Here is a 24,967-nt window from a genome sequence, read left to right as displayed (position 1 = left end):
CCATGTATCTCATTTACATACATGTGTGTTTCATTAGCATACTACTTCCCCACCTAGGGGCGTGATTTTTAGTATTTTAATGAGCCCTTTAACCCAGTACCCTGCTTCTGCTTTTGTTTTCAAGCCCCCTTTATCTAGGACTGTCTCCTCCTTATCATTGCAGATGGGAATTTGTCACATAACATTCTCTTCTGCTTAGTCTTTGAGTAGTGGTTTCTAGGTCACTCCTTACATGGGGAGGAAGAACCGGCAGCATACCTGCAGGCTGGGGAACTCCCTTCTCATCAGTGCAGAGGCAGAAAAGGATCTTGGAGTCATTATTGATGCCAAAATGAACATGGGCCAACAGTGTGGGGACACGGTCAGGAAGGCCAACCACACCTTGTCATGAATCCCCAGATGCATCTTGAGCAGGTCCAAGGAGGTGATCCTCCCCCTCTATGCGGCACTGGTCAGGCCACAGTTGGAGTACTGCATCCAGTGCTGGGTGCCACACTTCAGGAGGGATGTGGACAACTTGGAGCGGGTCCAGAGGAGGGCCATTCGCATGATCAGGGGCCAGCAGGGCAGGCCGTATGAGGAGAGGCTAAGGGACCTGAACCTGTTCAGCCTCCACAAGAGAAGGCTGAGGGGGGATCTAGTGGCCTGTTACAAACTAGTCAGAGGGGACCAGCAGGCATTGGGGGAGTCCCTATTCCCCTGAGCACTACCAGGAGTGACTAGAAATAATGGTCACAAGCTGGCAGAGGGTAGATTCAGACTAGACATCAGGAGGCGCTACTTCACTGTCAGGGTGGCTAGGATCTGGAACCAACTTCCAAGAGAAGTGGTGCTGGCTCCTACCCTGGGGGTCTTTAAAAGGAGGCTGGATGAACACCTGGCCGGGGTCATTTAACCCCAGTACTCTTTCCTGCCATGGCAGGGGGTCGGACTTGATGATCTGCTCAGTCCCTTCCGACCCTACCAGCTATGAAACTCTCTCACTAGGAAGGTAGTAAACCACTTGAACAGGTTGCCCAGAGAGGTGGTGGAATCCTTAGAGGTTCTTAAGACCCAGCTAGATAAAGCCTTGGGTGCAATGATATATTTGGGGACGGTCCTGCTTTGAGCAGGGGGGTGGCCTAGATGACCTCCTCAGGACCCTTCCAACCCTAATTTTCTATGATTCTATTTGTGAGCCTCTTTTCATTTGTGTATTCCTTGTGAAGCCATGCGTTAAACACTGGTATTAATAATGTTTTTCATATTCAGTTTTCTATCTCCTTACAGAAACCACAAGCCTGTCCTTTCTTTACTTTCAGTGTTAAATGCTAGATTTTAATTTTCTAGGAAAAAAGTCAGTTGAAAGTCAGTATGAATTAATAAAAAGTTAAATACATAAACCCATGAAGTATAACAGAAATGAAAACTAGATAAGCCTGAAAGGAAAGGGAATCAAAGGTATAGAAATGCAGCAAGCCAGAATTTATTATGGTACACAATCCTGGAGGAATTTTTTATAGACTGAGGACTATGTGAGAAAAAGGCCTCTATGTTGCTACAGGGAAAATGGCTGCTGGACGCAATGGCAGCAGCCTCTTTTGGCTTGTCTTTCATTTGAAAAATCTACCCTTTCAATACCTGTGCTTATGGCTTTCACTGCTTTTGCTCAGTTTCTATAAACTCTTCTTAAGGGTGAATAGCCAGCAAACTAGCACCATCTGCTGTCCAGAATGCAGAAATCACAGGTAGATTATACATGCAGAACTAGGAATTTCTTTTCTTCAGCCCATCCATATTCAGCTCATGGTATCAGTTAACCTCATGTATTTCCCAGATGATGTGGCTTTCAAGAAAACTGTCAAGCAGCACAGAAGGGAAAACAATCACTGTGAGCACCACAGCAATGAACCAGAGTAGAAGTATCTTGCCCACTCTCACATCCACCTTTCCTAGTCTCCTGAAGAGATTCATATATCCAAATAATTGTATTAAAAGATAGAGGGTGAGGATGGCACTAGAAAGATGGGATGCCCTATACAGAATCCATTCTAAGCTGTATGCATGCTGTCACCAAGAGCTGTGCTAAAATATACTCTACAACAGTGCTAGTCTAAAATTACTCCCTCCTTTCACTTGGTTCCAGCTTAAAGGGGACATGAAGATGCAGTGTTTTAAAGTGTAATTTTTATCCCAAATCTTGGAGCATTTGTTGCTTTCATTAAAGCCAAAGCCCCAGCTTCAGTAATCACATTACCACATGGCTTTCATCTGGAACAGAAATGGCTCTAGATCTCGTGGTGAACAAAATCTTGAAAGCATGATCCAAAGGCACAAAAACAGGAAGGTAAATAAGGAGAACCCAAGATAATTTTAACCTTTAAAAGCCTGATTTTGGAAGCCTGATGCTTGATTTTTTTGGGTGCTTCAGTTGCCAATCCTAGACATGGGCCAGCGGCCAATGACATTACAGGCACTGGTCCTGCTATGCTACCATATCTAGGCCAAGAGTAAGGAGGATCAGAGTCCATAAAAGCACTGACAGAAGTGACATGTCACATGACCGGCTCCCTGAAAGTGCTCTACAGCCATGCCATAACACACTTGCACAGCTGCAGAGCACTTTAAAAGTGTCCAATCCTGAGACAAATTAACTTTCATCTAATGAGGGATCAGATGAAGGCACTCCAAAGCAAAGTGCCTTAGGTACCTTTTGTCAATCCCTGCATGTGATCGAGACTGGGCTGATGTCCCTGTCCCTGGTGCTGTCTGCGGGAAAAGAAAGGGGAGAAGGGAGGGGGAGGGAGCTGTGGGCTGGGATTTGCCAAACCTGAACTGGAGGGGCAGAAGGGGGCTGGAGACCCTGTCTTGAGCTCCCTGTGCCCCACCCCCACAGCCCCTTCCCTCTCCAACTCCGGCTGGGAAAACCCCAGCCAGCAACTCCCTCCCGCATCCTTGCTTCAGTCCTACAGACCGCACCGGAGCTGGAAGTGGGTGCGGGGCTAGGGAAGAGAGGCTGTAGGCATGCAGCTCTTCTGCTGGATCCGCTCCAAAGTGCAGCTTGATCCCTCGCTCCTGACCCAACAGTGAATGTCTGTTGGATTAGGGGTGTTGCTCTAACTCATGGTGCTTTCTGTGAAGTGAGGAGCTGCATGTCTGTCAGCACCCTAAGTGAAAGGAACCAAGTTATCAGGGAGCAAAATCAAACAATCTTGGACACTCCATAGCTTTCTGGAACCAGAACACCACTTTTGGTTATAATTAATACAGTTACCTTACTGTACTACTACACACAAACAAATTAACTCAGCCCCTCAGGGGATATAATTAGTGTAGGTGTGATCACACGGCTCAGGCAAATTAGCTCTGCTGAGATGGAAAGTCTAAATAGCCCAGGCATGACACAGCATGAATTCACCTCTATTGCTTCCTGCTCAGGAGGCAAGAGATTGCCAGTGGCTCCCTCCCCACCCAGAAGCAGTAAAATGACACCAGGGCAGCAACATGCGGCATCCTCTCAGCAGATGTTGTAAGATTTTGTCTAGTGCTAAACTGGCACAAATTTTTCAAATTCAGGACAAAAGTCCCATTTCAGGAAATCCTTTGGGGCAGGAGACTGTCCTGAAATTTGGGCCTGCCCTGAATGATCTAGGATACACAGTTACTTTTCCTATGATCTGCTTAGATTCAGGAGGTATATTCTTGGATCTCCCACATCCACATTATTCTTGGGTTCCACTCCCAAAAGTCTAGCTGCCTTGATGTGGGAATAGGTATGTAGGGGGTAGTTCATTTTAAATAACTGTGTTTCCTGCTATGACATTTTCTCCTGAAAGAGAGTATAAGAAGCTACGTAACAGAGGAATCTCTTTCAATATGACACAGCTTCATTTCCAACTCCATATTCAATTTCCTTCTCTCTCTCTCTCATTTTCTCTTTTTTTAAAAGCTTTTTTTTCTTTTTTTCCCCTTCCCCCCTATCTTCGCAATTTAAGGATAGGGTTTTTTTAGCCCCCTTTTGGCTTGCTTTTTGATCCTGTTCTAGCCTGATTTTTCAGCTCTCCCTGAATAGACTGATCACTGCTCCTAAACAAGCAGACAAAACCACTATCATCTAATTCTATTTACAGGTTTTCCCAGTTCTGATCAGTAACTCATTTGGTCTCCCTTGTACATTTTTCCAATTATTTTTTTTTAAGGCAAGAATGAATATCTGCCTCTTTTGTCTCTGTAGAAGATCCTGTCTCCCTTGTTTCTGTGCTATACTGTATCAGATAATTAGCATTAATCATATAAGATTTTCACTCTGACCCAGCTCACTGATCTGGAGAAAACATCATGCTGAGATCTTTCAGCATTTTAGTCTTATTTTCTATTTTATGGGGCAATGAACACGCATGGGAACTGGCTTTTAGATTTAATGCCATGCAACTTGCAACAAAATATGGAACAAAGAATCTTTAGTCTGAAGCGTTATTGCCCTTTGCTTTGTTTATCCATCAGGTAACATGTGATGTATCTGTAGTACTGTAATTATGTATCAAATTAAATGTTTTGCAAACTATTCATGAATGTATAAACAATTTCTATAAGATATAGTTAAAACAAATTTTCTACAAAACTTCTTCCCAACATGCTTGCCCTAAGCTTTTGCACAATACTTCAAATATGAGGCTAAATTATGGCTAAATGCAAGTTTCACCACAAAGGACATATCTAGTTATTAATCTAGTTCAAATTGTTTTAAAAGAGAAAGGATTAAATGCTGAAAGCTGGAAAATTCCAATTGAAAGCATAGGACTCTTCAACACTGCTGGTCCTTACCTTAAAGCTTATAAAGCTTATGACAGAATGGTGTGTGTGTGTGTGTGTGTGTGTGTGTGTGTGTGTGTGCACGCACGCTTGTGTCCATGTCCACGTACACATCCAAAGGATGATTTTTGAATAATGGATTGAAAACAGCTTTCCATACAGAAATTAAATCACTATGAAACTATTGATCGCAATGGCCACGTCTACATGTGCACCCCACTGTGCAGTGCCAACTGCGCAGTCATTTAATGCTTTAGTACTAAGGCAAGTACTAAATGACTACCCAGTAACCACTGGAACTATGCAGTCCCAGCGGCACACAGGTTGTTTCTGACCCTACTGCACAGTAGCATATTGCTACTGAGCAGTAATGGCAGCATCACTGTTAGTGCCCACCAATGCTACATCAGCATAGTGACAAGCTACATCAACATAGCTCATTGCTATGACAACTTAAGGTCTCGTCATAGCATCTCGTGTAGATGCACCCAGTTTCATAGTTTCTAGGGTTGGAAGGGACCTGAGCAGATCATCAAATCCGACCCCCTGCCCTGGGCAGGAACGAGTGCTGGTATCATAATACCCCAGCTAGCTATCTATCCAACCTCCTTTTGAAGGCCCCCAAAGTAGGGGAGAGCACCACCTCCCTTGGGAGCCCTTTCCAGAGCCTGGCATCCCTAACCATAAAGTAATGCCTCTTGATATCAAGTCTGAACCTACTCTCAATCAATTTGTGGCCATTATTCCTTGTTATCCCAGGGGAAAAGAGTCTCACCTATTTTCCGCTGGCCCCCCCGGTGAGTTTATAGATGACCACCAAATCCCTTCTCAGTCTTCTCTTGTAGAGGCTGAATAGATTCAGGCCCTTTAATCTATCTTCGTAGGGCCTGACCTGCTGCCCCCTGACCATGCAAGTGGCCCTCCCCTGGACCCTCTGAAGGTTAGCCACATCCCTCTTGAAGTGCGGCACCCAGAACTGGATGCAGTACTCCAAATGTGGCCTGACCAGTGCCACCTAGAGGGGAAGGATCACCTCCCTGGACCTGCTTGTGATGCATCTGTAGATGCACGACAAGGTGCGGTTAGCAGGTGCAGTGGTGCAGTGTTCTTCTTTAGCCATTGACATCAATTTATGGAAGCTGGTAGCCTTACAACTAGAGTAAAACTATACATTACTTTTGGGTATATTTCAAGTAATGATACTCTTAGCTGAGATCTATCCTGGATGGAGCATCTGAGGTGCTGGTTTTTTCATTATTACTTATCATTCAGTGCATTTGTGAAGCCCTTCACAGAACTAGTAAATCCCAAGTGATCCCTACAGATAGAATTATTACTAGAATTATTGTTCATTTGCTCCATCCAACTACTGTTTAATTGCCAGGCTGAAATTGTAGAGTGGAATCAAGATACTGTTTGAAGCTTAGTCTAGGTTAAACAAATTGGTGGGACAGTGAAATGACTGGAGGATCCTGCTTTTCAGTTAATGGTTTCCACAGTTGGTGGAGAGTTGCTTAAACTGGTCATTTGAAGAACCTTAATTTTTAAACATGAAGCATTTGCTTCACTCCAGTCAACATAACTTCTTAGATTGGGGTGGTCAACCCCCAGCACGTGTGCCAGAACATGGCACATAAAGGCATTTTGCTTGGCACAAGCAGCTCCAGGTGGATGGCAAGGAAGGAGCCAGGGCTGCACTGCCACAACAAGGATGTGACCCCATGCAGCTCCTCTGCTATCCGCCCCTGGCACACCAACATCTTACAAGCTGAGGTTGTGGCAAGTTGAGGTCATGTTTTTGGCACTCTCCTCAAAAACATTGCTGACCCTTGTCTTAGATTAACTTTCCACAGAAAAGCAGTCAGAAAAGCTTGCAGTTTTTTCTTCATATGAGTAAGGGTATATAACAAAAGATTGAAGCACTGCGGGGAAAATTGTTGGTACTAGAATGCAAAATGAGATCTATAGGCATAGAAAAGCAAAAACCCCATAGAAAGAGCTAGGTGCAAAATAGCAAAAATAATAAAGGCTGGAGCACATCCATGGCAGCAATTTATTAAGACACAGTGGGAGTGTCTACATGAGATGCTAAATATTCAGTAGACTAATTCTAATTTGCATTAGCGTGTCATGGTAAAAGCCATGGTAATATGCTAATGAGCAGTAGAATTAGTTTACTGCACATTAGTGCCACTTAAAAGGTATGTGCCAATGCTACTGCACAGTAGCACTGGTTACTGAGTTAGTTCCTGTTATTACAGATACTAAGCTTAATGCACAGTAACTACAGTGTGTTAATGAACATGTAGATGTAACCACTGATAAGTAAATGTAAGCCCCAAATGTAATGAGGTTGTAAAAACAACTTTTACATGTCACACAAAAAAGGACTCCCATCTTTCTTTTAAAAACATATTTCTCTTGAGATAATTTGTCTCACAAGTGTATTTTCCTTCAGCACTTGGAATAAGCCTAAATATTACAAGTGAATGTATCTTGTACATTTACCTGAACTACGCAGGAGAACAATTCGGAAGCTATAAAGAAATGTACTCGATCTATTGTCATTGCCTAAGTTTCATATAGTGCAGAAAAGGAATCAAAGGCCATCATACATGGTGATAATAAATTTGCCTTTAACTATTACCGGTCTTATTATTATTAATTTAAAAAAGCAGTGCCTTACACATATATAATTGCATTTCCAAACTTTGGTCCCATTTTACAGATTTACATACATACTTAACACTACACATTCTAAACAGCTGCAAAAGTTAACAGGACTATATTCAGTGTCCATCATGAAGCACATGTGTAAGACTTCTTCAGATTTAGGCCTTTAATTGGTATATCTTATTTGTGTTTCACTGCATATATATGAATAGATATCTTTCTCTCTGTCTGCGTGTGCATTTGTAATCCATGCTGAATCCCCTTCAGTTATCCACAGTGTGGATCAAGAAGAAATTTGGCAGATATTGTACATATTACCTCTTTTGTCTATTTGTTCTACCCAGATGGTGTCACTTCTGTATCATGCATTGGTTACGTTTACAATGTCCTACCACTAGAGAGCAACAACGAATGCAATTTAGAAGCAGAAGCAGCTGGGACTACCTCTAAACCAGTTGCTTTATCACAAAAGCCCTTTCCAGAAAAAGGAAAATGTATTCTACCAAGGACGTATCTTCTTTACCTGACAGAAATAGGAGAGACATGGGCAGGCAGTTCATTTTATACTGAAAATCATCTGCCTTGAGTGCACAGCCTCTTTATCACATATTCCTAGTCCTGAAGCCTTTTCTGATCTCCCTGTTTCATACTTCTGTTAGTATGAGTCCACACAGAGGGTAAACATGGGACAGGGTAAATCAGTTCTGATGCTCACCCAGACTTCTTTGATGCTCCTCCCTTGTTTAAAAAGAAGATGAAGCTTTTCTTTGGAGAGCAATATTTTTTTTTCATTCCTCCAAGAAGGGAAGGAGAAAAGAAAAGATCAAAAAGGAAGTGTGGACACAGGTCTCTTTCATGGTGACTTCACAGCATTATGGCAGTAAGCATCAAAAGGAAAATGTTAAAGATTTACATACATGTAGAAGACATATTTATAACTTTACTCCAAACCCCTCCAAACAGAGACCTCATTAATAAATCCTGTACACAAAGGCAGCAGTTCAGATTCAGAAGTGCTTGTCTTCCAGGAACTCAAGTTGGTGCTATTCATCTTACTCTGTCTCTTCCAGCAAGAATCTTATACCCATATACATGCCCTTAGCCTTGCTTTCTAAAGTTAGTTTTACTGAGAACTGGTTTCGTCCAAATTTTGCATAGTTTAAACTACATTGCATTTATCTCAAATTATTCAAACTGCTGGAAAAAACTTTGCATGGGCATTTGGTTTCTATCAATTTAACTTAGGGAGCTGAGAAACTAACAACTATACAAGCCTTGTTAAAATCTGATGGAAAATTGTCCATATAGAGTTTAAATCAATTTAACTAAAATAATTTTAAGCACCTATTGATAAATTGTGCCTCACTGTTATTTAGACTGAGCTGGTGAGTCCCAGTCACTTTGGCTACAGACAGAAGTTACACACAAACTGATTTAAGTGATCAGAAACTGGTTTAAACCTGTAACAGAACAGAAGTTCAGTACACATAAACCAGTTTCAAAATGGCTGAAACTGGTTTAAGATAAACCTGGTTGGATGTAGTATCAGACTTAACTGATTTGGGTCAAACCAGTTTATGAAACTTCTGTCCCGGACCTCTTCCTGGTAGAAGTTAAATCAGAGTCCCCCAGCATCCCAGCATTTTGCAGCCCTGGGCTGGGCTGGGCTGGGCTGTCTGTTCCAGAGAGAAGGGCTGACCCTGATCCTCTAATTCCTAGCTGGAGCAGTGAGGGCTGGCACACTGACCTCACTGGCTGGCTCATTGCTCCCCACCAGACAAACTCCTCCTGGAGTTTGGGGCCAGGGAGGAGGGTTAAACTCACCTTTGCCCGGGTATGGTTCTGCCCTGCCCTGCCTTGCTTACTTAGTGCTGGTTGCAACTGTGGACTACAAATCCCAGAATCACCTGGAAACAGAAAGAGGAAACGATGAACAATGCTGCAGAGTGCTGCTGTTGTGATTGTGGACTGCAAATCCCAGAGACCTCAGGGGCAACAGGAAGAGGAAGCGAACACACAGCCAATGCTGACTTTCTGCCAGAGAGCCACATTCTAGTGCCCCCTGGCTTCTGGCTTGAGCCACTGCGGGCATGTGGCTGCATTTCCTGAATCAAAAGTGAATGTCTATTCATTGGTTTAGTCTGCTTAATGGTTCAATCCTTGCAGCTTAGACTAACCTTCAAAGACTGAATCAATTCAGCCTTGGGCTTTTTGACTATCTGTGCTTAGCATTTGTTACATCTAAGAAGCACATAAAGAACCTCCCCTCTTACACATTTCCTTTAAATATGTCATAGTCACTCTGACTGCAAGAATACCTAAGGCCTTGTCTACAGATTGAAGTCTACAATTTTAATGGGTAAAGCAGACAAAAGCTAAGGTAGAGTCTGTTACATGCTTGGTGGTCAGAATTGATTGAAAGCAACTAACAGGAGGGTGTCTAAAGGAATTAAAGTCACCTTGTTCTTTTCTGTACTTTCTTACAACTCTTTGGTGCTTTTAAATAATTCAAATTTAGACTTCTTTGTAAAAGATTTGATTAGCCATGAAGCCAATAGACTGGTCTACTTGTTAATGATCCTTGTGTAGGCCTTTGTCTACACCAAAGTTTCAGACTAAGTCAGCTAACCCACTTAAAGGATGTCTCCACAACACAAAGCAGTGCAGTACAAAGATACCCAAACTATATTTCATTGAGTTAGCTTGGCTCTCAGTTACTATTACAGCCACATTCATATAGTTCTGTGCCTAGTCTGCCTTAGTTCTGCTTCTCACTTATATTGCTTTGAGTTTGGAACTAGTGTGCGCAGAGCAGGCTGGAGTATGGCATTCTTAATCAACATACCAAGCCCTCCTCAGATTGGAGAACTATCCTTTGCACCAGTTACCACAAAGTATATAGTAGTTATTTGGAAATTGCTCAAAGGGAAATGGCACCTTTAGTAACTAAGGAGAACAACAGCTTATAGCTGATCATGTTTGCTTTAAAGAAGGAGTTGGCAACCTACAGCCCACAGACTGGATCCAGCCCATGGAGCCACTTGATCTAATCCAAAGGCATTAGTAGTATTCATTGGTTGGGGGAAAACAGTCATAACAAGCACTTTCACATACCACTATGGGGAAAAGCAGTGATGGCAGCTGGATCCTAGTACCTGGCTACTCTTCTCTGAGCTGGGTCATTTTGACCCACAACCTAAAAAGCCTGCAAACACCTGCTTTAAGGGATGATTGAGGTATGCTTTAATGGATGATAGGCAATAGGATGTATTTACATTCCTACCATCCAAGACAAGTGCCAGATACCTGTATCACAAAAAAAAAACCTGTGCTCTTTAGCTAATGCACATTAAAATTGGCTAATGCACATTTTGCAAGTACCTCACAGTCGAGGTTCTAGATTTAATGTGCATTACCTCAAGTTCATTAATGAACATGTAGATGTGCCCAAAATTTCGTTTCTTTTGGATAGGGTATTTTTTTGTTTCCTATCAAATTATTTTCTACTGCTACCAGACCTAAAGTACTCCTGCACATCATCATCATCCACTTCTTCTTTGTCGTGTCTCCAGTCCGACCTTTCTATATGCCCTGCTGCCAGTATTCTGCAGAGACCACTGCTTCTGGTGTTAGTGTTGCCAAATCTTGTGGAGTGCATTGTGGTGCTACAGCGCATCTCAGGAGCTGATTCATGGTTTCCTTCTCCTGACAAACACATTGATCAGTTGCATAAAGGCCTCATGATTTCATGAGAAAGTTGCATCTTCCAAGACCCACTCTCAGTCTGTTCAGGGTCCACCATCTGTGCCATTTGTAAATTGAAGCCAGATGCTAACTCCTCACCAGGGGTAATTCCTCTCTGGCTCCATTAACCAGTTTTGTCACCCAATTTCTCTCATTCTTTTTTCCAAAGGGTAATTCTGGCTGATTCTTGTGATATGATCAATGGTATGGTAGAGGACAAAAAACTATTTCTCGATGACAGATGACGGTGCACTGGTTGATGTCTATATAATGGGTTGCAGTTGTCTGACTCTTGTACCTGCCAGTCAATGTCAACCGTGACTTTCCTCCTGATGTAAGGGGGTGCCATGCCAGATAGTGCATATAGGCAAGGGACAGGGGTGGATTTTAGATACACACACTGACTGACTGAAAACCTTTCCATTGGCTGAAATGGAGTTTGTTAGGGCTCTTTAGCTGCCATATTTTATCCAGACACTGGCTTCACTTTATTTATACCCTATAAAAGCCAAATTTCTCTTCTCTGATCTGTACTGGAAGTAATCAGTTGGAGTTCTTTGCAAAGAACAAATGCAAATCCTTGTTGCACAGTGTCATTCAGACACTTTCTAATGTGAAACACTATGTAACTGGGGAGGGGTGAGAATATTTAAAAAAAATAATACAGTGGCTACACCAATGCCAATTTATTACAAGCATGCTTCACTCAGAAATCTTTTGCTGGATGCATGTATGTATTAGTATTCCTGTCCTGTGACTTAGAGGAATAAAGATGTTTATTTCTGAATTAATGTTGCTTTTTAATGAAAGGTTTGCCTTTAAACATTATTGCCTTTCAAGAGGAGGCAAGAGCTGTTGATGTACCCAATGATCATTCACAGTAATACTTACTTTCACATCAGGCATAATTATTTACAAGCCATTAAATCTCAAGTTATTAACAGGATGCACTTGGATGTGTTTGGTAAGAAATGGGATTCAAATCATCTCTAATTAGCATAAGATTCTACTCTCCATATTTGATCCCCCAACCTGAACTTACTGAATAGCTGGGACCAACATTTTAGAAGGCCATTATTGATGACCTGGAAGGAGGATTTTACATATATTTAAAAATTAATTCTCAGTAAGATGAGCAATGTATTTTGGCAAAAAGACAATAAACAGATTTGTGTCAACAGAGAGACTTCACAAATCTATTGAATTGTTTTAGCCAAAAACAAGGCAAACAGTACAAAACTCATAAACCAAGTAATATGTGAGAAATAAGAGTTTTTATGGGTGATATCTGTGATTGGTCCAACTGTGTGGCTGGGATAGATTTAGACAAGATTTTGGGTATCACAGTAACCTTCCTTGGGTCTCATTCAAGGATACTGTAATATCCAAAAGGTTGTCTAAATCTATCCAAACCATGCAGTTGGTCCAATAAAAAGATATCACCCACAAAAGCTCTTACCTCTTGCATATTTCCTGGACCATCATGGATACAACATTACTTCAATGCTACCAAAAGACAATGTATTTCATTTCAACATCTCAATTTTTCATCTTGAAGTAGATTTCATTGTTAAATTTACTTCATTAACAAAAAAAATCTCAAATTCTAAATTTGAAAAATGCTATCCTAAAATTCTAAAAATTCTCAAAAATATTTCATTTCAGGTTGAACAAAATTTCTGATTGACCTGAATTTTTTTTTTCCTTCAGGGAAAAAAGAGTCCATTTTGTATTTTTGGTTCAGTCCTTAAGCCATGAAAAAGAAAATCAATTAACTACACACCTCTTGTTTGCAGTGATCTTTCAGACACAGCATAAAAACCACCCTCCTGAATCAAATCTATTATTAGCAATGGTGGATTCAGAACAGGCCCATGTTCTGATTTCTAAAGAACCCCTCCAAGGCACCAAATTGCCATTATATAATACAAAGATGTCTATTTGTGTTATCAGTCTCTTGGCCAAATCAACCTCCATGGAAGTATCCAAATACTTGTCTGTCAAGTAACTCCATTTTTGCTTTTTACCTTCTAACGCAATATACAATTTAAACTAAAATTTAGGACTTGAATTTCTATTTTCCTGAAGTAGCAGTAGATTACCCTGGCTACACCAGCAGCTGCAGAGACTGAGGGAGTGATTCTTCACTGCCTTGGACACCCATTCATGTATGCACAGAATGCATAGAAAAATGCAACCAAAGTAACTGGACAGCCATTTGTAAAGACAGAAATGACAAGACAAGAAGAAAGACAATTGAGAGTGATGCAGTTGTGTAACTTGGGGTGGGGAGCAAGTGGTGCACCAGCCTATTCAGAAGGGGTCCCAGGGAGCCTGTGCTGACCCTGCGGCTGTGTTGGGAGACTTTGCACTGGGGCAGCAGGAGCCCACGCTGCCACCGCTGCAACCTGCACGAGGAGGTAAGCACTCTCCCCTCATGCTGCCCTGGGTGCCAAAATGTAAAGTTATGCCTCTGGAGTGAGGCTGCTATGGTTCAAGAGAAGAGGGGGGACACTTCTAAGAGACTGTTTAGGATGATGCTGTTGATTTAATGCATTATAGGGCATTGAGATGGAGGTTTTCCTCAGCTCAGTACATTCCAATTCAAGAAATTATTTTTATAAATCCCTCTTTAATGATTTTTTTTCTTCTAAGGCTCAGTGGGTTATTTGCAAGGCATTTGTATCAAAAGAGACACAGTAGAAAAACCTTTGGAGTAATAAGAGCCAGGTAATATTATTTGTCTAAGCATTCTTGAGTCACTGCTCACAGGATTGTTTGTAGCACTCTGTATAAGAACTCCTCTTCAGTCTCCTGAATCTTAGGCAAAATGAGGTCTCTTTTCAAATCTAAATGACGCATGTGATGGAGTCCCAAATTAACACCTGACTTTGCAGGTGACAGTTTTGATCTGCACAAGTGGCAGCAACTAAAATGGTTGAAGGGAACTGTAACATGTTGAGCAAGGTTCATTGCAACTAGACAGCCTCATTGCTATTAACTAAAAGTGGAAACAGACCATTTTAATGCAATAACTGCTTTGGGGGAAAAGGATTGGTCCACACACATACACATGCTAATATTGCTTATCTTTAAACAGATGGAAAAGATTATTTGTGTAGTTTCTACATTTTCCAAAATGTAGAAACTGTAGCATCTGCCTAAAAAAATTTAAAATGGAAACAACCTATCACAGTTAGATCTCTCTGTGTTATGCTTTCTTTTGTATTGTCAAAAATGTGAAAGGCAAAATTAATTGTAATGACACGTGACTTAACAAAAGAGGTAGTTACCATATAATTAGGGAAAAGCCATATTTAATTTTGTGAATGAAAAGCTTATATAAGGAAAAGGTGCTTCCTACATACCAAATATAATGAGGTTCTCTGAAAATAAACATGTACACACCATTTACTGCAATTCATAGACACAACTCCAGTGACATTCAGCGTTAGCAGCAGAATTATGATGCTTAGGCAGGTCCTTCCTTGTGCTAACAGCATTTGCCTCAAAGTGCTTCTTCTGATAAATCTTATAGCCTTCATCCTATAAATAATTATATGCATGTTTAATTTCATGTATATACAGTCCTGCTGATGATTTCTCCTTGTTATCTTGGGACTCATTCTATGGGGCCCCAACCTAGGCATAAATTAGAGCAGCCCTCAGTCTGTCCTTATTTTTTCTGCCTGGTTATGGCTACATACAGGGCCATTTGTTAGCTAGAAATTACAGGAATGCAGAAGCTAGAGCCATGCCCCTCCTTCTTTCACTACAACCCCCACTTGCAGGGCAATGTGCACCCTACTTGCCAGAGACCAACTCCACACAACCTGTGGATTACAGAATGGGCTACTGGGTTATGGGGTTTTTTTTGTAAAACGTCATAGGCAGAGGTGCAACTGGCAGTTTTACACCCTGGGCAAAAGCAATGGTGCATAGGGCAGTGGCAACAGCTGGGCCACTAGTAGTGGTGGTAGTGCCAGGCATCCAGGATTGGCAGCTGCTATTTTTAATAGATTTCATAGACATTAGGGGTTGGAAGGGGACTCATGAAATTGAGTCTAGCCCCCCCTACCCCAGAAGTCAGCTGGGATCAAGTGACCCCAACAAAAAATACATCCATACGGTTTTTGAAAGAGTACAGAGTAGGTGCTTGCACCATCTCTGGGGGGAGTTTGTTCCAGACCCTGGACACACACACCATAAAGAACTTTTTTCTTATGTCTAGTCTAAATTGGCCTTCCTAGCTAGAGTTTATGGTTGTTAGACCTTGTTATCCCTTGGGAAGCTCTGGTGAATAGCTGTTCTCCCAGGTCCTGATGCATTTCTCTTATATAATTGTAGGCTGCCATCAAGACCCCCCAAGCCTTCTCTTTTCCAGGCTGAAGAGTCCCAAGTCCCTCAGCCTCTCCTCGTACGGCCCTCCAGGCCTTGGATCATATGACTGACTCTTCTCCAGACTCTCTCAAGCTTCTCCACATCCCTCCTGAACTGGGGGGCCCAATACTGGATGCAGTACTCCAGCTGCAGTCTCACCAGGGCCAAGTAAAGCGGGAGGATGACTTCCTTGGTTTTGCTTGACATGCATTGGTGGATGTACGCCAGAGTTTGGTTTGCTTTGCCAGCCACAGCATTGCATTGGTGACTCATATTCATCTTGTGGTCAATCAAGACCCCAAGTCCTTTTCAGTCGTGGTGCTAGTGAACATAGCACTGCTAAGCCTGTAAGTGTGTTGAAGGTTCTTCCTACCAAGATGCAGCACCTTACACTTCTCTACATTGAAGGCCATCAGGTTTTTGTTGGCCAACCTTGATAGCATGTCCAAGTCAGCTTGTATCCCCAGCCTGTCCTGCGGTGTGATGCCCTCCCCCATAATTTGATATCATCCACGAAGTTGGCCAGTTCACATCTAACTCCCGAATCCAGATCGTTAATGAAAATGTTAAAGAGTACCAGCCCTGAGGAACTCCACTGGTCACTCTGAACCATGTTTATTTGCTCCCATCAACTAGTACTCTTTGGGTGCAACCCCATAGCCAGTTGCCTAGCCATCAGACCGTAAGATGATCAAGGCCACAGTTTCCCCAGCTGAACCATGAGGACATCATGGGGAACTAGGGCAAAGGCTTTCTTGAAATCCAGATATGACATCCACATCATCTCTCTTGTTCAGGGTACATGTTATCTGGTCATAGAAGGAGATGAGGTTGGTCAGGGAAGACTTGCCAGTCACAAAACCATGTTGGCTGGCATTCAGATGCTTGCTTTCTGTTAGACTGGTATTGATGGATCCCTTGACAATTTTTTCCAAGATTTTTTCCAGGGAGGGACATCAGATTGATTGGTCTATAATTCCCTGGGTATCCCTCCTCCCTTTCTTGAAGGTAGGGACCATGTTGGCTCTTTTTCAGTCTTCCAGGACTTCATCTGAGTGCCATAAGTTTTCAAATATCTCTGCTAAGGGGGAATCAATGATGTCTGCCAGCTCCATCAAGACTCTTGGATGCATGCCATCTGGGCCTGTGGATTTGTGAATGTCATTTTTCAAGGTGTTCCCTTGCCTGATCCACATCAATTTTGGGCCCGTCACCCGCTCCTGGAATGGTTTGTGTCCTTTCTGACAGTGAGATCTTCCTGGGAGGGTGAAAAACTGATGTAAAAAAGTCATTTAGGAGATTGGCCCTTTCTTGGGCGTTAGATGTCAGTTGTCCTGTTGGATCTCGCAGGGGCCCAATGCTATCTTTGTTCTTTTTTTCAGCTTCCCACATATCTGAAGAAGGACTTTTTGTTGTCCTTGATTCCTGTAGCAAGCCTGAGCTCGAGTTCTACCTTGGCTTTTCTAGACCGCTCTCTACAGGTGCTGGTGAGTGCTTAGTAGTCCACTTTGGTGATGCTTCTTGTTTTCTAACTGGTGTAGGCTTCTCTTTTGAGTTTAATGAGGTCCAACAGTTCCTCGTTCAGCCAAGGGGGGTTCCTTGCCCATTGGCTGCATTTCTTGCAAGATGGAATGGCTTTCCCCTGTGCGTCAAGGATTATGTTTTTGAGAAATGACTATTCCTTATGTACCCCCTTTTCTAGGGGGGAGGGGGATTTCTGTTTTACTGAGGGGCTTGCCTGCTCTTCAGTGAATTAAGAAAGTGACCAATTCATGGTTGCTGTCACCAAGCTTCCCCTCGATCCTCACATCGCTCACCAGGACCTCCCCTTTGGCCAGGACCAGATCAAATAATGCCTCTCCCCTAGTTAGTCCACAGACCTCCTGCATTAGGTAGTGGCATCAATGCAAGCAAGAAAGTTATGCCACCTGTCAGATTTGGCCATGCGCTCATCCCAAGAGATGTCAGAGAAGTTGAAGTCCTGCATGACAATCATGCATCAGGAGCGTGCAGCCTCAACCAATTCTCTATTGAATTCCTGATCTAGTTCTTCCTCTTGGTGGGGAGGTCTATAGTAGACTCCTACAAGTACGTCACCCTCCCCATGTTCTCCTCATATTTTGACCCAGAGGGTCTCAAGATGCCCTTCCTGGTTAGAGAACTCAATCTACAGGGAGTTGAACTGATCCTTGATGTAGAGAACAATACACCCACCCCTCTTCCCCACACGGTCTCTCCTATACTATAACCCTCTAAAGCAACCAACCAATCATAGGTAGAGTCCCACCAGGTCTCCGTTATCCCTACAAGGTCATAGTAATTTTCACATAGGAGAAGGGCCAGTTCCTCATGCTTATTTCCCAAGCTCCTGGCATTCATGTACAAGCAGTTAAGTCTGCAGTGAAAAGCCCAATGCTTCCCTGAGAGGTGAAGTGGGACCTTTCTTTGGACTGTCACCAGAGTGGGTTCCCTTGGGCTGCCCAAATTATTGGTAACGCAGCTGACATGACCTGGGCTATAACTGTTAATAAAACGCCTGTCCCCCAGTAGTCTTAGTTTAAAGCCCTGTTGAGAAGGTCAGCCATTCTGGCCAAGAAGAGCTTCTTCCCTTTCCAGGTGAGGTGGAAGCCATCCCTTCCCAACAATCTGCTCTCTCTGAAGTGCGGACCATGGTCGAGGAAGCCAAATCCCTCACAACGGCACCATGGCCAGAGTCTTCTATTCACCTCACCTATCCCTCCAGAGCTCATGTCCTATAACTGGGAGGATTGAAGAAAACACTGTCTGTGACCCCAGGCCCTTGAGCCCAGCCCCCAGAGTCCTGTAGTCACACATGACCCGGCCCGGACTGCTCCGCGCCGTATCATTTGTGCCCACATGAATGAGTAGCATGGGATGGTGGTCGGAGGACCAAATGAGTTGGGGGATCCTCTTTGTCACATCCCAGACATGAGCTCCAGGCTGGCAGCAGACCTCATGGGCTAGGGGATCAGGGCGACAGATCACTCCTTCTGTCCCCCTAAGGAGGCAGTCACCCACCATGATAACTCTGTGTCTTCTTCTAGGTGCATGTGAGGATGGATGGGAACCAGCACCTGCTAGAGAGGTGCAAAGTGGTTATGCAGCTCCAGGGGAGTGGGAGCCCTGGTGCCATGCCTCTTTGAACCAGAGACAGCCATCGTTCCAGCAACCCCAGGCTGGACTTCATGGCAGTTCCTTGGTTCTGCCATGTTGTCATCAGTTGTCGGGTGGAAAGCCTGAAAGTAAGAGTCCAGTTCCTGCTCCATATCTCTAATGGAGTGCAGCTGCTAGATCGTTGCCTGGAGTTCCCTAATCTGGCACTCCAGTGCCTCTACCATTGGGCCCACCCCACATGAGGAGGCATCAGTGCCCCCAAACCCAGCTGCCTGCATTCTTGCTAGGCAGCCTCCAAATGAAGCCAGGGGCTCCATTTGAGTGGAGTCTAGGGCCATGGGTCCTGCCCAGGTTGGAGCAGGGACCGCAGGTTTTGTTTGGGTAGAGGCCGAACCATGTGCTCCATTTGGGCAGAGACCCCGGTGGTGTCAGAGCAGGGGAGTCCAGGTGCAGGGGGGAGCCTCGGGATGTGATGCGTCCTACCCACCATGGTCCTTGTAGCAGTCTGGTTACTACTATGCAGACCCTTGGCTACAGCTCAGTGCCTGGAGCCTTGTGCCCTCCTGCTAACTCTCCTGTGCTAACTCCCATGCTAATTCGCATGCTGGGCAGAGAAGCGCACCTATTTGCACGTCCTGTTCCCGTGGCTCCCTGGGGGGCTGGGTGAAGTAGGAGCTGGGGCAGGATGAGACCCTCCTCTGCTCCCCACAGCTGTGCTAGCCCCCTCCCACCATAGGCCCTCTTACCTCCAGCTCTGCCAAGTCAGGTTCCATCTACCCCCCTGTCCTTTGTTACAGTGAGAGTTGTAGAAAAAGGAAATTGTGAAAAAAGAAATTCCTTTCACCTTATTTGCATAATACTATCCCTAGTGTCCAGCCATATAAAAATCTTTCAGCTGTGTTTCCATGAACTCATACCAAGATTTGTGGCCTTCTATGGAAATCCCCAAGCTTTAATTAGTCCAGGACCAAATTTTATAAATCCATTCTAGGTCTGTCTAAAAAGATTCCCATCATTTCTCTAAGTAAGAATCATGACTGAAATTACAGTGTGCTGCTTAGAGTGGGAAAGAGCAAAATGGTCTGGTAAAAAAAAAAAAAGAAAAAATCCCCTCCTACTCATAACTCTTCCCTCAAAAAACACCAAACCCAGAGCTAGGTCAGATTGAAAAATTGTGCACTTGCATACTTCTCTCCATCTCAGCACCTCCTCTCTATTTCTAAGCCATTTATACTCAACACCAGGTAACCAGGGGCTGTCCAACTGGAATTTTGCAGGCAACATACAGACCACAAAGGGTTAATCTGTGGCCCCCATGTTCCCACTGCAGGTGCTGCTCCCCCAACACTCTTACTGTTGCCACATGTGTCTTGGTCTCCTGCTTCCTCAAACCAGCTCACACTTACTGCCCTGCAACAGGTGCTAGGGGGTATGCAGCACACATGATGTCTGGCTGCAGGGGCCTGTCTGCCAGCTGCTTCAAAGTTGGACAGCACTGAGTTAGACAATGGTTTACCTCATTAAAACAGACTTAATTGCCACTGAAATCAAAGCCGTGGCACCTTTCCATGTCTAAAATAAGAAAACAGATTATACTTAAAAAAAAAAAAAAAATTGGCTACACATTGGCCACACTGGTGTAGGCAGTTTTACCCTTAGGATTGTTGTCAACCCTAGGTGGAGCCTCAGATGGACCATGATTAGCTAATCTTCTCTTAAATAGGTAGAAAATCTGTTTACACTAGTGTAGAAAATTAAATGCAAGGATTTTTTTTTTGTAGTCTATGTTTCAGCCCTATTGTTCAATCTCTGACACAAGTTTAGTAGTGTTAATTAGTATTGAGCAAACAGGTATTTTTACCATTACATTTTCTAAACCTGCTCAGAACAGGCTTAGAAACAAGTGTTGAAAACACTGGTGAATTATTCTGCACAAGTATGTGTGTTGTGTGCTGGCATCAGCGGAGCTATACTTGCATTCCAACAACATAGGGAGTTTCTAAAAATGCTCTATATTAAAGAAGTCTACACTGCAGACCTGCAATAGCTCTAAATAAGTTAGTTAGTTTGGATATCAGTCACAGGCTAGTTGCAGCTGCATAGTGCTTTGCATGGGCTAGTTTACCCTGATTAGAATATAATTTTCAGAATCAGAACGAACTGGGCATCTACACCACAGAACTTTTTGTAGTGCAAAGTGACCCCTAGCAGACATGCAGGGGTTTAGGTTGTAGCTGTGTTGGTCTAAGGACATATGCAGACAAGGTTCCTTGGGTGAATTTGATATCTTTTATTAGACCAACCCAAATGGTTGGAGAATAGTTATTAAGCAAGCTTTCGGGTTCAAACCCGAAAGCTTGCTTAATAACTATTCTCCAACCATTTGGGTTGGTCTAATAAAAGATATCAAATTCACCCAAGGAACCTTGTCTGCCCTAGCAGACATTGCACTTAAAATGTGATTAGTCTATTAATCATGTCTTAGTAACCTGACCAGACATGTAGACAATTAATGGCACCACAAAAAGGGAAACCAGTCACAAAAAATATTACACAAAAATGTGTAATATTTGTATGACTGGCTTCCGTTGCTCCTTAAATTGAACATCTGGCAAGCCTAGGGTCTCCAATGGGCCCCAGCACAATCCCCTCCAGCTGACAATCAACTGATTGTCAGCCAGATTCAGGACTGCACCAGTGATTAAACCAGTCTTTGTGAGGTCCCTCCTGGCAAATGATCAGCTGCTCAATTGATCATGCAGTTTAAAGAACAATTTGTTAAAGAACAATCTTCCAGGCCAATGTTCAGCTGATCATTGATTGAATCAGGAGTGAATTGGGGTTCGAACCACAGGGCACTGACAGATCTGTAGCTCCCTGGTCTAACTTATGGTGCTTCACAGAAAGCATCATGAGTTAGACTGACCTTGCCAACCAAACAGATATTTGCTGTTGGGTCAGGAGGGTGGGGGATTGAGCTTCACTTTGGAGCTGATCCATTCAGTCTCTTCCCCTAACCCTGCCCACTCCTCCCCCAGCTCCAGAGGATAATTAGCTGGCTCACAAGAAGCTAAAAGGCTCCTAGAGAGGAAGCTAGGGAAGAGGCAGACAGAGAAAGAGGGTTGTTTGGCAATAGCTGTAACACCGAGCCAGGGACCCTTGGGGTCTGGGAAGAGAGGGGACTGGAAGGCTGGAAGCAGCAGTACTGTGTCTGGGAACTGAGTTAAAGACCTCCTGAGAAGGAAGACTGCATTGTCGAGAGACCATCATGAACCCGGAGGCACCTTCTCAGGGACTGGAGAAGACTCAGGACTGTTAATGAGCCCTGTGTGGATTATGTTATGTCATGATATGGTACTGAGTGTTGATTTGGGTCTGGGATGTTCCTGAGAGGCAAGTGTGCCCCAAAAAGTAAGGACTGTGTGAAGGTAAAGACTGTTTGAGCTATGCAAAAATCACTGAACCCACTACAAAGAGGTCATCTGATCTCTTCACACCTTTAAATGAATACTGTCAGTGGCCATTGACACTGACAGGAAATCTTGGCCTGATCCATGTCAACCCTTTATAATAATTTCTTGAGGTGACAGCCAAAAGTTCTTATTTTTACCTGGTGGGCAAGGAGGATCACTACTGTGCAAGCAATGGCTTGCCATTCACAGAGGAAAAGCTCTTATTTAAAGAACAATCTTCCAGACCAGTATATTGTAAGGCTACTTTATTCTAAATTGCATTTTATAATATAAACTTGTTGTAAATTAGTGTCGCAGAACTGCTTGAACAAGAAATTAGCTTTCAGTAGGAGACTGTTAAAAGACTGCTAGAGAACTGCTCAATTTAGTGCAATAAAAAAAAAAAATCAGATATATGACAAAAGATGATATAGTTAATTTTAAAAAATCCAAGAACGCACCTTCCCAGAAAGAGAACTACTTTAATGAGTATCATACAGAAATGTCTTTTTTTCCCCTGGCAGGTCACCTAGTGATTTTATTCAACTGTTGCAACTTTCTCTAGTTAACTGAAGACTTAATCATAGAATCACCCAACTTTCCATTTCTTCTGCCTCAAGTAAAACAGGATATCAATCTTTCAGAACTTCTGTCCTACCTTTTGCAATACTCCTGATTCATTGTTTTAGTTTATGTTAATTTGCTGTGACCAGCAGTTCCTCTGTCAACTACATTTCCCTCTATTGAGAACTTTTTCCCTTAGGGCACGGGGGCAGGACAGAGAAAGAAACTGATTAATGTGGGACACCTCCTGCTTCCCTTTTCTTTTATGTCTAGCTTCAGAAAATCAGCAAGGAATATGATTAAAAATTGATGTTGTATTTTAACATTTTCTGCCACAGGATTGATTTTAGTGCAGCAATACAGTACTGCTCCTAGGTTATGAGCTACTATGCCTATACCGAGTCTCTGCCCTCAGCTACACATGAAACCATAGCAGCACTTGCAGGAAGTACACTGTTTTACACGACGCATACTCTGCGTTGGAGAGTTCAGGCAACATTAAAAGCCCAGTACTGATGGCAAGGTGACTTACAAATTAAATAAACAAAATATGTGCTTACATTTTCTGCTTCACACTGCATGAAGAATTATTTTTAAAAAATTGAACAAGTGATGTTTTTCTTTTTTAATTAGAATTTCAGGTCTTATCTACTCCAGGAAATTCAGTGATGACTAGTTATTAGGGAATTAATTGACTGATGACATTTCAAGAGTGAGTAGGGAAAGTATAGCAGCTGAAAGCTTTTTAAATCAGACTATTTAATGTCAGTGGCTAATCTTTTTATTAGAAGGATGATTTTGTTAAGTCTCCATCTCATCCCAATAGGCCAACATCTAAGATGTCCCAATACATGTGCTAAGAGGAGGTTTGTTTTTCAACAAGTTAATGGAAAATCAGATTTGATACCACCTGATTGATCCAAGATGAGAACCCAGAAGAAACAGAAAAATGTATTTAAACAAAATAAAACAATCAGCCCCATCTATACAGTATGAACAAACAAAAAGAAGAATCCAATTATTTTAAAAATCCCTTGCAGGTTATCTTAAAACTAGCACACCTTTTTCTAAAGAAACTTCAGTTCTTTAAGGTGAATTACACAAAGGGTAGAAACAGATGCCACCAAATAGAATCAGAACAACTGTGGTGGGGTGTGTCCTAGAACAGCTGATCTGCTTTACTGGGTGAAACATATCATCTGTCATCTTGCATGGGGCTGGGGCACAATGTGGAAGAAAAGGTGAAATGTCCCCTTTGCCCAGGGATTCCCCACATCTCTTGTGGCTTCCGTGTTCAGACCCATAATTCAGAAACCCCAACTTTCCCCTCTTATTCAGACATATCCCCAGAGATCCTGGGTGCATGTCTCAGTAAGCAAGGAAAGCCAGGCAGGCTCTTCATGGGTTTGAGGGGCCTGATTTTGACTGGGAATTCCCAGGGTATCCTCTCAAGATCCTGGAGTGGGCAGCTGGAGAGCACAAGCAACTCTAGGCTGCCTAGGCTCTCCCATCATCAGCACATAGATGTCAGCTGAAATAAAGCACCAAAATTATTACTAGCTTCTATCATGACCACAACTTTGGGTTTTGTGGCACAACAAAAGGCAAGAATGTTTACTTGCTTTTTTTGTTTGTGCTGCCATAAACATTTTTATGGTGGCACAAAGGCAACCAAAGGCAATATCTTTTTTCCACAAACACACACACAATACTGTAGAAAGTGCTTTGGATACATGGTTTAAATGCCCATTCCTTTCAAATCCAAAATTGTTCCCTACAGCACGTCCTATGTTTAAAAGAGCACCACTCAGATTACATAATACTCAAAAACTATGTAATACCAGAATCAGGTTCCTGTGTCCCCTTATATTTGTGCTTTATGATGCAGTCTTTAATTATATCATCACATATTATTCCCCCCAAGGATACCTGTCTCATCATCCTCAGGATGGATGGTGCTCAGTGAATGAAATCACCATTCAATCATTTTCTCCTCATCATTAAGCCAGTGGCCCTGGTCCTAGGCTAGAAATAGATGTCACCAAATGAAGCAGATCAGCTATTCCAGGATGTCCTGGCACAGCTGATTAGCTTCTTTGGGCAAAATGCATGTTGTCCATTGGCCCTTCCATGCATGTTGTGACATGTTCTCCTAGGGTTTGAGGGTCCTGGTCCTATGTGTCTCAATAATTCCTGTGCAGAATCAGTACCCTCAGACCCTGGGAGTG

General features: G+C 43.0%; 2 long non-coding RNA genes across 5 annotated transcripts in view; one reads left to right on the top strand and one right to left on the bottom strand.

Annotated features, from left to right (window-relative positions):
• The window catches only part of LOC132250917 (uncharacterized), a 31,557-nt gene extending 10,566 nt beyond the window's left edge, over positions 1-20,991 (top strand). The window contains exons 2-3 of the long non-coding RNA XR_009462627.1: positions 16,971-17,075; positions 18,654-20,991. This is a non-coding gene — a long non-coding RNA (uncharacterized LOC132250917). The remainder of the gene's footprint in view (positions 1-16,970; positions 17,076-18,653) is intronic.
• The window catches only part of LOC109285797 (uncharacterized), a 183,458-nt gene that overhangs the window by 72,129 nt on the left and 86,362 nt on the right, over positions 1-24,967 (bottom strand). Inside the window, exon 6 of one of the 4 annotated variants that reach the window (XR_009462626.1) lies at positions 14,509-14,754. The exons of the other annotated variants lie outside the window; for them this stretch is intronic. This is a non-coding gene — a long non-coding RNA (uncharacterized LOC109285797). Of the gene's footprint in view, positions 1-14,508; positions 14,755-24,967 lie in introns of those variants that run through there. 4 annotated transcript variants of the gene reach the window in all.

This window comes from Alligator mississippiensis, chromosome 5, assembly GCF_030867095.1.
Source record: "Alligator mississippiensis isolate rAllMis1 chromosome 5, rAllMis1, whole genome shotgun sequence".
Classification (NCBI taxonomy): Eukaryota; Metazoa; Chordata; order Crocodylia; family Alligatoridae; genus Alligator; species Alligator mississippiensis.
Note: the sequence above shows the minus strand (reverse complement) of the source record. Positions and strands in the feature narration are given on the sequence as shown.